This window comes from Eumetopias jubatus, unplaced genomic scaffold (assembly GCF_037043125.1).
Source record: "Eumetopias jubatus isolate StellerSeaLion01/CBP00866 unplaced genomic scaffold, mEumJub1_p1.0 scaffold_6, whole genome shotgun sequence".
Taxonomy (NCBI): domain Eukaryota; kingdom Metazoa; phylum Chordata; class Mammalia; order Carnivora; family Otariidae; genus Eumetopias; species Eumetopias jubatus.
This window is the reverse complement of record NW_028274812.1, coordinates 13590304-13604027: the sequence shown is the minus strand read 5'-3', so window position 1 is coordinate 13604027 and position 13724 is coordinate 13590304.

Sequence of the window (13724 nt, the reverse complement as noted above, 5' to 3'; positions counted from 1 at the left end):
GTAATTAAAATATTCTGCTATGCTCTTTCCTAAACATTTCAATGTTTTCTTGTGACATAGAACTCTTCCATTCATCTGGAATTATTTTTTGTGTATGTTACGGGGCAGTAATCTAGGCTTTTCCTTCAAGATGGATAAAATGGATAGATGAATGAAAACCAGTCAGCTTGTTCTCACTCATCTGTAAAGTTACCTCTAACATATTTCAAGTTGTCATATATGTATCATTTTATATATTTTTATTCTGCCTAATGACCTAATTATTTATCTTTGTAGTAATGTCCAGCAAGTCTAAATGGTTATAATTATTATAATAAAATTTGACACCTCAAAAGCCAAATAATCTCATTTGGTTCCTATTCATTAAAACTGTATTAACTATTTTGCTAACATTTTGCTTTTCTATATGCCCTTTAGGATAACTCGAACTTGAAAAGAGAACAGAGATAATTTTCGAAGGAACAGTGGTTAAACTGGCAACAGACTTTATCAGCAGCAAGAGATGTTGATTTCAATTGCCCTGAAGGCATTAAATCCTAGCCACATAACAGTACAAAGGGATGAAATCTTTAAAGTGCTGAAGGAAGATTATTGTAATTCTAGACTATTTATCCAGATAAATATCACTTAATTGTAGGGGAAAATATTCTTCAATATATTTAAATGCTAAAAGAATTTAGTAACCACAGATTCTTACTAAAAGAACAATCAAAAATTCCCTCCAACAAGAAGAAAACTCAGGGTGCTGGGAGGAAAACACTGAGAAAAGAAATAGTTGTCAAAGTGATTAGTTTAATTAATTCAAGAAAATGAACTCAGATAAAACTCAAGGTGTCATATAACCAAAAGAAAAAAGGAAGAATGGATATTAGCAAACTCAGACTTTACTGGAAGTCTTTGAACTTACTTGTATTTTTCTAGTTTGGTTATTTCTAATCTGGGGATGTCTATCTTCAATTTTGGCAAAATCTTTCTTTTAAGACTTTATTATTTTAGAGAAAGAGAGAGAACAAGGAGGAGCAGAGAGAGAGGAACAAGCAGACTCTGCGCCAAGCACAGAGCCAGACGTGGGGCTCAATCCCAGGACCCTGAGATCATGACCTGAGCCAAAATTGAGTCAGATCCTTAACCGACTGAGCCACCAGGTGCCCCTTGGCAAATTGTTTTAATATTATTTCTATATCATTCTTCACAAACCTCTCCCTCTGTAAATTCCACTAGACATAGGTAGTTTTCTTTCATGTTTCATTTATTCCATCTTTTATAACTTTAATTTTATTTTCCATGTTGCAATCTGTATAAATTCCTCAGTAGTTTTCAACTGTGTTCACTCCAGACAAATTCTACTTTTTCAGATCTCTTTTTTAAATTCAGTTGGTTTCTTTTCTTATTAATTTGTTCTTCATTCATATCTTTCTTATTTTAATTTATAATTTTTTCAAAAGACTTTATTTCTTCCTTTATCTTCTCAAAGATCTCAAGCATACCTTTCTGATTGTTGAATGTGTAGGCTCATATTGAGTACAGACTTCTGATTTCTAAGGAAATGGGTCAGGAAATGGGTCTTAAATTATTGGCTGGAAGAATATTGAAATTCAGTCACTGGGCCAAAAGCAGATTAATTCACATCATGCCTGAAATCCTTCCTCAGCTTCTAGCCATCATTATGTCCAGTTTGATACAAACCCTAGTCCCAAGCACATTTTGTTGTTGCTTTTATTTATTTATTTTATTTTTTTATTTTTTTAATGTTTGCTCACTTTTATTTTGTCAATAATCTTACCATTTCTGAGTTCAGGCTACAAATATGGTACCACTTTATACAGATTTCAGAAGAGATGCATAGTAGCATATATTTTATAGTATCCCAGTTATGCAAATATAATAAATGTAATTAACATAAAGATTATAGATACAGCAAAATGTAATGATATAATTAAGAAACTATGACTTCTGAAATTGTATTAATATTTTCACTATAATTTATCTTGTTGACAATTTATATAATTTGTTTTATTATTATGTTAATCACCATACATTACATCATTAGTTTTTGATGTAGTGTTCCATGATGCATTGTTTGCATATAACACCCAGTGCTCCATTCAGTACGTGCCCTCTTTAATACCCATCACCAGGCTAACCCATCCCCCCACCCCGCTCCCCTCTAGAACCCTCAGTTTGTTTCTCAGAGTCCATAGTCTCTCATGGTTCGTCTCCCCCTACGATTTCCCCCCTGCATTTTTCTCTCCCTACTACCTTCTTCTTCTTTTTTTTAACATATAATGTATTATTTGTTTCAGAGGTACAGGTCTGTGATTCATCAGTCTTACACAATTCACAACGCTCACCGTAGCACATACCCTCCCCAATGTCTATCACCCAACTGCCCCATCCCTCCACCCCCCATCACTCCAGCAAACTGAGGGTCACTATTGCTTTATTTTCCCCACTGCCTTGAAGGTATTGGACGCTGGCTACATACGCCAGCTTCTGGAACCCGGCAAGCTCCTTGCCTTTCAAGTCTGTAATGGCTATTTCTGTTCTACCTCTACTCTAGTGAAAACTGAGATGTTTATTTTATTTAGAAGTAGCTTTATCTTTTAATAGGGAAGCCTCAAAACACACACAGAATATTTCACTTGAGAGAAGTCTCATATCGAATTTGCTCACATCAGTGACTGTACACCTGAGATAACTTGATTGGTCCCTTCTCACCCACATCCCAAACAAACCTACAGAATCTTGCCAGCAATGCCTTGCAATCACTTTAGAGAAACTTCTTTGGATGCCTCATTTTGGAAACACTCTTTTTCCATGATGCTGCAGTAAATTCCATGAAAATTCCAGGACTACCTCAGTCTTCCCATGCCCATGTTGATGAGGAAAATTATACTCAGTGTCCCGCAGAGTCTCCCAGATGCTCCATAGAGCAATTTCTGTTGCCTCCTCGTGGACTATCTATAACCTTGCTACCTGAATCGGTATTACATAGTAATTTAACAGTCAGATCAACACTGATTTTAATCTGGACTCTTTCATGTGATAGTTGGCAAATTATTTAATCTTGTTAAACCTCAGATTTCTAATTTGTTAAAATGAAAATTATAATATACACATGCTCCTCATATGAAGATTAGAGATAGTGAACACATGAGGTGGTCAGAAATGAAAAATACCTATTGCTGTTGTTTTCACTATTATTATAGTGAAATATATACTTCACCTTTCCCCTGAAGACTCTCTGCTCACTTCTGGCATAGTGTTATTTCTCTACAGTCACAATCTGACTACTTGGTGCAGTGTGAAGTGTCCTTCCCTAGCTAAGCAGCTCGTATTCCTCTATTTCTATTTGTTTTCAAAGATTTTACTTATCTATTTGAGAGAGAGAGCCTGGGCGAGGGGCGGAGCAGAGGAAGTGGGAAAGGGACAAGCAGACTCATGCTGAGGGCAGAGCATGAGGAGAGGCTGTATTCCAGGACCCCAAGATCACAACCTAAGCCAAAGTCAGCTGTTTAACTGACCGATCCACCCAGGCACCCCTCTATTATTTTTAAGTAAGCAGCATTATAGGATGAGCTTTAAAAAATTAAACAGAGACTATCAAAACATCTAAACAGATGTCAGTTGAAGCTTTTCCATAGTTTTTATGGATTCTTTGCAGAAAATGTCATGACTTAAACATCCAGATTCAATTTCCATGAACATTTTATCTTCAGTAGGTAAGAATAAACCAGGGATGCATAGATGGAGTTTGTCAAAGTTAGTCATAGAGAAAGAAATGGAGTATTTAAAACTATGTTGCTAACTTTGATTTCGTCTTCCAATTTGCTTATCTTTCCAAGGTATAGTCATTGGAAAGAAATTGTTTTTATTTATAAAAAGAAAAATTGAGTCTTTAAGCTTTTGTCTTGAGGAAATAGCAGCACCATTTCTGAACCTGTGGTTTAGAATGGCAAAACTTACAAACCTTTATTTGTACATCTTCATGTATAGAGACACAAATGAGCTGCTTCATAAAATGTGGGCATCTGGAATTATCAGTTCTCAACGCACTCATATATCTGGACTGGCTGAGAGTATTAGACCTGAATGTCAGGAGGAAGTATACAATGTAACTCAGATAAACAATGGAAGGAAGAAGCTAATGGGCAGAAGAAAACATTGCAATTTTATTTTATTTTTTTTTAAGATTTTATTTATTTGACAGAGAGACACAGCAAGAGAGGGAACACAAGCAGGGGGAGTGGGAGAGGGAGAAGCAGGCTTCCGTGGAGCAGGGAGCCCGATGCGGGGCTCGATCCCAGGACCCCAGGATCATGACCTGAGCCGAAGGCAAATGCCCAACGACTGAGCCACCCAGGCGCCCTGAAAACATTGCAATTTTAAAGGAGAAAGCCTTGCAAAATTTAGACCAACCTGAAAAATAGGTAAAAGAATCATCATTTATCTTAAACCTTTATCTTTGCAGTTTATTTACTGATTCACATTTTTTGGTAGAGTGTTACATGTTGGGCCTTTTTTCTAACTTTCAAATTGGTGCTAGAAACAAAATTGCAAAAAATTAGCGGTCTCAAGGGGATATCACTGTTGATTGTATGGGTATTAAAATGATAATAAAGGCGCAAGACAAGAGCTATATGCCCACAAATTTGATAGCTTAGATGAAATAAGCCAGTTCCTTAAAGGATGAAAACAACCAAAATTCAACTAAGGATAAATTGAAACCTGAAAAACTGTTTTTCTGAAATACCTTTGATTGTATAATCTTCCATTCTGGCTCTATGCAAGTAGTAAAAATATAGAAACTTTTGTTCAACCCAGCATTATCCACAAATATCCACGAGAATCGTTAAAAATGTACATAAGCAAGTTTCAACCTTCAACCTACCTTTTACCTTCCTGAGAACAACTTTGTTTTGTTAAGAGTGCTAGACCAGAAAAGATAACCTTGAACATATTCAGCATCTTCTCTCTCCTACTTTCAAATGAATTGTGAGCATTTTTAGTTGCCTCTTCCAGAGCCATTTTACATTTCTGCTATTCATCATCTAAGTTGAGCACAATTGGCCCTACCCTCAGCTTTGAGACAAAGTTCTGATTAGCCTGAGATTATCTCACTGTTACTGGATAAGGATATGACATATAACAGAGACCTAAGGCAATCAGTGAATTACAATCCTCCTGACCAACAGCAATTGAGGAGTATGCACTCTCCCCACCTTAATGAGAGTGAAGCTCAGAACTTTTGTTCAAAAGTTTATATTCTTGGGCGCCTGGGTGGCTCAGTTGGTTGAGCGACTGCCTTCGGCTCAGGTCATGATCCTGGAGTCCCGGGATCGAGTCCCACATCGGGCTCCCTGCTCAGGGGGGAGTCTGCTTCTCCCTCTGACCCTCTTCCCTCTCACGCTCTCTATCTCTCATTCTCTCTCTCTCAAATAAATAAAATCTTTAAAAAAAAAAGTTTATATTCTTCTGGAATTGAACCGTGTTCAGATGTAAAGCATGGAACCACTATAGACACTTTGCTGACATGAAGGAAGCTAGGGTGAGAATGATGTCAATACAGAGATGAGATCATGGCCCGGGAAATTGCAAAGAACTGGAACAACAGGGTTGTTCAAACTGAGTCTCAAGCTTTCCCTGGATATTTATAATTACATTATCCCACAAATTCTTATTTGTGTTAAAAGCATTTCAACTATTAGTTTTCTATTACTGCAAATGAAAACATTCTTACTGATGCAGCCTCTTAAGAGAGGCACATTCATCTGTTGATGGACAAGGTGGTGTGTATATATATATATATATATATATATATACATATATATATATATAATGGAATATAATGCAGCCATAAAAAATGAAATCTTGCCATTTACAATGATGTGGATGGAACTAGAGAGTATTATGCTAAGCGAAATAAGTCAATCAGAGAAAGACAAGTATCATATGATCTCACTGATATGAGGAATTTGAGAAATAAGACAGAGGATCATAGGAAAAGGGAGGGAAAAATGAAACAAGATGAAACCAGAGAGGGAGACAAACCATAAGAGACTCTTAATGTCAGGAAACAAACTGCGGGTTGCTGAAGTGGAGGGGGATGGGAGGGATGGGGTGGCTGGGTGATGGACATTGGGAAGGGTATGTACTATGATGAGCACTGTGAATTGTGTAAGACTGATGAATCAAAGATGTGTACCCCTGAAACAAATAATACATTACATGTTAATAAAAAAAAAAGAGTTAGGCACAAAGAACTGTGTTAAGAGTATGGGTGGGGGGGAGCAGGGAGGGGCTTAACCCCTGTACTCAAAAGCCCAGAGACTACTAAGGAAAATAATATATTAAAACAATTCTTCTAATGGATCTTTTAGCTAAGAACACTTCCTGAAATTTACCAGTTTGTTGTTGAGTTTGCCTTGAGCTCAGAAAGCTCACAAAAAAGTTTTTCAACCATAGAATGGATTAGTGAACAGAATGAAGTAGAAGAAACACTGTAGTATCATCATGAATTTTATTTAATAAGCAGAGGTAAGGGAAGGGAAGAGATTAATACTTTCAGCTAAGTAGCTGATCATTCATTCATTCATTCAATAAGATGTTGAAAGCAGACACATAAAGCTTACAAATAAATGTAAAATTGCCACAAATGATAGTTTTATTGGGTAGATAAAGGAACATTTAGTCTACTCATTGAGGTTATGGAATACTTCCCAATAAAATGTCAGTTGAACTGAGATCTAAAGAATGCATATAGCGGAACTCATGTAGCAAAGATGTGTAGCATGTTTGAGTGATACCAACATTTTGCCAGAACCTTGAGGTCTGCCTTACACATACGTGTGTATGCACACACATGCACAAAAAAATTGTGAAGTTTTCCAAAAAAATCATGCTTATTAAATTAAATTTTTGATGTTTATGTGTTTTGAACTTAAGAAAACACTTCAATCTCAGTCTTCAAGGTCTCAGTCGGTGAAACTGGGTCACTTGCGGCTGTCCCCAAACCTCTATTCTTAAACCATAATTTGACCACGTTTGGTTAATATTAGAATGTAACAGGTTCAATATTCATATGCACGTGTCTATGTGTAATGACATTTTGAGATAAGTGTTGATGTTCTTGTTCGGGTCCCAATGAGACTGGGCTTGAATTATACCTTTAAGCTTTTCTTTTCCAAATTACAACTTTTCACATATAAAGAGTCCCCAAAGCAGAAACATATAAAAGGAAATAAATTCATTCATTCCTCCAATCTTTAGAGAATAATCACCATCTCTTAATAATGTAAAGAACTTTTTCTCATTATAAAAGTAGTACATAATTTACATTGTAAGAATTTTAAAAATAAAGAGAGTAAATAAGAATATACACCCCAACCATAATTCTACCATCCAGAGATTTCAACATTCATATTTTATTGATTTATTAATATTTGGTTGATAAATTTCCAGTTTCTGCAACCATCTATCTATCTGATCATGTTGTGCATACTATTTTGCAAACTACTTCTCTCCCATTCTCCTTGTAATTAAATATTCTTCCACAACATTAAAAAAGTCCCTATGAATTAAACTATACATATATGTGTGTGTGTGTGTGTGTGTGTGTGTGTGTGTATATATATATATATATATATGCAAACCCAAATTGAAAACTACCACTAAAAATTATACAATGAGGTCATATCATTTTGCTTTGGGTTTTTTAGCTGAGTAAAACATTTTATTTTATCACCTAACTTAAAAACAGTATTTGGATTTAAATGTACAACATTGAATTGCAAATTCAAAGAAGCAGCTTCAATTCTGATAGACACATATTTTATATGTGACCAGTAAGTAATAGTTCTGGCTATTTTATGCTGTTCATACCAGTTCCTGTGTTAATGTTGACCTCAGCTTGTCTTTTTTTTGGAAAGCATCAGACAGTTTACACTGACTAGAAATGAGGAAAATAAAACTGTAAGAATATCATTTGAAAATGTGTCATCTTGGGACGCCTGGGTGGCTCAGTCAATTAAGCATCTGCCTCAGCTCAGGTCAAGATCTCAAGGCACTGGGATCGAGCCCCGCATCGGGCTCCCTGCTCAGTGGGGAGTCTGCTTCTCTCTCTCCCTCTGCCCCTCTCCCTGCTTGTCTGTTCTCTCTGTGTGTCAAATAAATAAATAAAATCTTTAAAAAGAAAATAAAAAGTGTCATCCTTAGGAGAAGCATGGGTCCAACGTGTCACACCACCAATATCGCTGCTAAAAACACTGCAGACTTCACTGCAGTCCTAAACCTTTGCCTGGAAACCAATGAAAAAAAGAACAACTTAAAAATTATTCTTCAAGAAGAGGACACAGACTTTTCAATAAATCATATCAAGAATCCATTTATTATGACATTCCGTGAATACAGGTAAGAAAATAACAAAATCCAAATAACTCAAAACTCAAACATCAAATTATTGCTGAAGTTTCTTCATAAAGTTACATTTAAAATTTTCATTAAATTTTATCTTCTCTATTCACAGCTGTAAGCCACAAAGACAGTGCTTGGCACCTAGGAAGCACTCAATAACTATTTATTGATTAAAGCTAAAAATGAATTTGGAGTTTCTTCCAGAACCTCTCATATCTATGGCTCTGAAGATATTAGCATTTGAGGAAAAATTCCTGATAGCTTCACAGTCTTCTTTTTTTCTCTACCTCCTGTTTTTTTTTCTTAAAACACTATGCCTGTGGGACTAGAAATGAAACACTTGAAAGCCATCAATAATCAAAGTACAGTTTTTCATAAACCCAAAACAAAATGCCTTCATATTTTTTTCTTATGCAGAGATACAACAGCTGATCCAAATTTACTTAAGAAGATAAATGCTGTTCAAATGATTACATGTTCATTTTATGTGCAAAATATATAATGAGAATTCTAAGTCTCACTTACTTTCAGCTGCTTCTTGGAATTCTTTTTCCTTAAATATTCATATTGCTATATTGGTAAAAAGAAAAAAGTGTTTTGTTGGGGCACCTGGGTGGCTCAGTCGGTTAAGCATCTGTCTTCGGCTTAGGTCATGATCCTGGGGTCCTGGGATGGAGCCCTGAGTCAGGCTCCTTGCTCAGCAGGGGAGTCTGCTTCTCCTTCTGCCACTGCCCCTGCTTGTGCTGTCTTTCTCTCTTTCAAACAAATAAACAAAATCTTTAAAAAAAGTGTTTTGTTATTTTTATTATTTTATTTGTTGTTATTACTTTACATGATTAAGAATTATATTTGGTTATCTTTAAATGCTTAATTGACATGTGTCAAAATTAATCTATCGAGCAATAGCCAAAAGTAAATAACATTAATTAACAAATAATATTTTATTTTATTTTTTTTAAAGATTTTATTTATTTATTTGAGAGAGAGAGAATGAGAGATAGAAAGCACGAGAGGGAAGAGGGTCAGAGGGAGAAGCAGACTCCCCGCCGAGCTGGGAGCCCGATGTGGGACTCGATCCCGGGACTCCAGGATCATGACCTGAGCCGAAGGCAGCCGCCCAACCAACTGAGCCACCCAGGTGCCCAACAAATAATATTTTAAATCCCATTTTATGACACACATTTGTGCCACCAAGTAACATATATATGTACAAAGGAAATCCTAGAATATTTACATTAAAAAATGACAGTTGCCTATTAAGAACTATAAAACTATCACCAGAACTTCCTAGAATCAGTCTTACACCAGGTTGTGTCTTGGTCTCTATATTGTCTTTAAAACTGAGCTTCTGCTTTTACACCCTTGGAAAATATTTGTATGTAAAAATCAATACTTCAAATTCTCTAGGAGCACGTGTTTAAAAAAGTCCTTCTCCTTGCAGTACAGTAAGCTGTCAAGTTCTGCAGGACAAATATTGAATACCAAGAGCTGAAGAGAGCCTGTGGGTGAGTTCAGAAATGGGGTCAATCTTAGGATACTCCAGAACTATTTGTGGAGTATTTGTGGGAGGTGGTAATAAATCAGAGACACACGGCGCACATGGGCCTCACTGGAAGCCCACTCCCCCAGTCAGAAATATTCGCTTCTCTCTCCCTTGCTGACTCATGCCCTGTTTTGTTGTCATTGCTTTTAAATTCTTATATAAAAGCATCGCCCCCAACCCACCTTAAATAACTTTTCCTTCTAAGCACCTATTGACCACTAATTTTGATTCTATGAAATTCAATAAAATTATCCCCTGAACACTAAAATTGTCAGTAAGATGAGAAAATGTGAAGAAAGCATATGCTCCACGTAGATTAGGGAATCCTGGGAGAAGAAGGAATGCAGTGTCTTCTTAGGTATTAAACAACAGTGGACTGAATTTTAAATGAAGTAGAAAGAGGGGATTATATATGAATTTTAAATATATTTGACTACAACTTCTTTATATACAAATGTAAATACCTAGTAAGTTAGCCCTCATGAAAAGCAAAAGACTGCTGATGTTGACTAATCTGCAGGGGAATACAAATTTAGGCAATTGTTCTTGATTTTGATTCCAAAGACCCTCTGGTAATCTAATGAAAGCTAAAATAAGTATACACACGTACAAACTCTCTCTCTCTCTCTTTCACCATCTCTGTTTCTCTCTCTCTCTCTCTCTCTCTCTCATACACACACACATATACACACACACACAACTTATTCTATAATTTCAGACATTTCACAGCCACTAAATCCCAGCCAAAACTCAGTTCTAGGCAGTGCCTTCAAACATCATGAGCCACCATCCACTTAGGTGAGGTAAAGACCACAAGGTCTCCCAACTGTTTTCTTGCTCTGTGTAATAGTGTGGTAATATCTAAAAATGTTTATGAGGGTAGAGGGATTATATGTGTATAACAAAATATTACAAAGAACCTTTTTTAACTGACAATTCAAGAAAATAGACATTATATTCCAAAGATGCAAAATTTATGGTAAATATTTGAACACCTAGTTTTGAGACACAAATCTGTCACACTCCTTGAAGGTATAAAAGAATAAGGAATTGGAGATCAGAAGAGGATTTTGAAGAGCATTTCATTTTAGAGAGCTGCAGGTGTGGGATACTTCCTTAAGTTAATAAAAGGGCTTCGCTAAGATCATTTAGAGCTCATTATTTCTCCTTTGCAATTTGGGGGTAACGTGGAGGAAGTACTCATTCTAATTTTTGTGGAAAATCTAAAAGGGTGCTTAACCATTTTAATGTAGGAATACAATAGAGTTTGCTGCAATGGGCATTTGGTACTCCTAGTTCTTATTGAGATAATGCATAAATATTTTCTACAGATAAAATGTTAGCCACATGCAAAAAAAGACTTGTCTTGAGTCTTTTTCAATAAGACCGTATCGAGAAGCAAACTCCAGGAATAAGAAGATAGAGTTTCACCCAATGCTCAGGAGCTAAGAAAAGAGTACATGATCAGCAGAAAAGGAGATAACATTCAGCCTCACCAAAGAAATTTTGATGTGAGAGATGCCCAACATTAGGAGGGACTCCAAAAGTCTCACAAAAACACTCCATGAAAGTCAGCTTTGAATACCCACCATATTTAAAGAGTGCCGGTGTTAGATGCCATTATAGCATGAGTCCCTTAGAATTCTCCTCTCTCCTTGCTTCCCTCTGCCCACATGCGCCAACTCTGGAAGACTCAGCTTCCTCTATAACAAAATCTTATAAGTAACAACAAAGAAAAATGTTTTTCAAGTTATATTAATAGTTATTTTATAAATACTTATAGTTATTTAACTAACTTAGTTATATTAAACTATACTATTTTATAAATAATTATAATAAAGTTATTTTAGTTATAACCTTAGTTTCAAAAATCCTGACTATATTACAAAAATAATATATCAAAGGAGCACCTGGGTGGCTTAGGGTATTAAGTGGCTGCCTTCTACTCAGGTCATTATCTCAGGGTCCTCAGATGAAGCCCCACATCAGGCTCCTTGTTCAGCCGGGAGTCGGCTTCTCCCTCTCCCCCTCCCCCTGCTAATGTGCTCTCACCCGTGCTCTCTCCCTCTCTCAAATAAATAAAATCTTTTCAAAAAATACATCATTATCAATTGCAGTATATTGCAGAAATGCAAGAATAATTCAACATTTTTAAAAATCTAGCAAAGTAATATACCTCACTAATGTTCAAAGGAAGAAAAATTAAAATAGTCTTATTAGGAGTCAAAATGTATTTAATGAAAATTAATACCTGTTGATAAAAAAAAGCTAGAAACTAGAAATATAAGGGTGCTTATTTAACTTGATAAAATCTATAAAATCCCTTCAGAAAACATTTTCCTTATAGAAAAACTATAAAAGGTCAGAAACAAGAATAGGATTCCTCCCCATACAATTCACCCCAGAACAGGAGATCTTCGCCAATGCGATAAGAGGGCAGGGAAAAAATACCCAAGGATTGAAGGGGAAAAGATCTAGTCATGTGCTCAGTATGTCATTATTTATGTATCAAACCCAAGATAATCAAAAAAAATTACAATCAGGTTATAATCGGAGTCAGAAGTTTGCTAAATGTATCAATGTGCAAAATGAAGAGTGTTCTTCTATATATTGTCATCATTAAATGATGGTTAGTTTTATGTATCAACTTGCCCAGGCTATACTATCCAATTATTTAATCAAACACTACTCCAGGTACTGCTGTGAAGATACTTTATAAATGTGGTTAACATCTACATTCAAGTAAAGGCTTCAAGTAAAGGAGATTACCCTAAATAATATGAGTGGGTCTTACAATCAGTTGAAGACTCTAAGAGAAGAAACTGAGGTTTCCCTCCAAAGAAATTTTACCTCAGGACAGCAGCATTAAAACCTGCCTGAGTTTCTAGCATGATGGCCTGCCCTGTGGATTTCAGGCTTCCCGGCTTCAACAATCATGTAAGTCAACTCATAAATAAATAAGCAAATAAATAAATCCTATTGGTTCTGTTCCTCTAGAACACTCTGACTGATAAAGCAAGTGAAATAGAAAATGTGATACATTTTACAATGATAAAGAAAATGTGTATTTTATCTAGGAACTAAATTTATAAAAATAAGTAAGGCCAAGATGGAGAAAAATTTAAATTCTACCAAAGGACATAAAAGGAGTGATATAACACAGCCATGGGTAGGATTTCTTAATATTTTTAAAATGTTATTTCTTCTTAATTAATTTATCAATGCAATTACAACAATAATCTCAGCCAGAATTTTAGGGGAATGTGGAAAATTCATTCTAAAATGAATGTGGAAGAATAAAAGTCTACAAATAGCTAAGAAAAACTTGAAAAATAATAACAAATGTGGAAAAGCCACCATACCAGATACGAACACATATTAGAAAGCCACTGGTATCAAATCTATACAGTTCTTGTATAGGAAATGACAAATAGATCAACAGAATCAGGCAGAGTCACTAAAGGGTCATATGAATGTGATGAAACGTGGTTTAGGGCATCAAAAGGGAGAGAAGAAAGAACAGGTTATACATTAAATAATCTTGGGGAAAGTGGCTCAGCATAAGAAGAATCAGAAGATTTACTGTGACATAATCTATGCAAATATGAAAGCGTTATGTCTAACTGTTAGAGAGAATGTTATAAAACACTTAAAAGGAAATTTAAGAAGCTTGTTTTGGGAGATGGAGTTGGGAAAGCGTTTCTTAAATGAGACTCCAAAAGCCTAATTTACAGGGTTAACTTAAGTTTATGAAAAGCATAATTTAGTT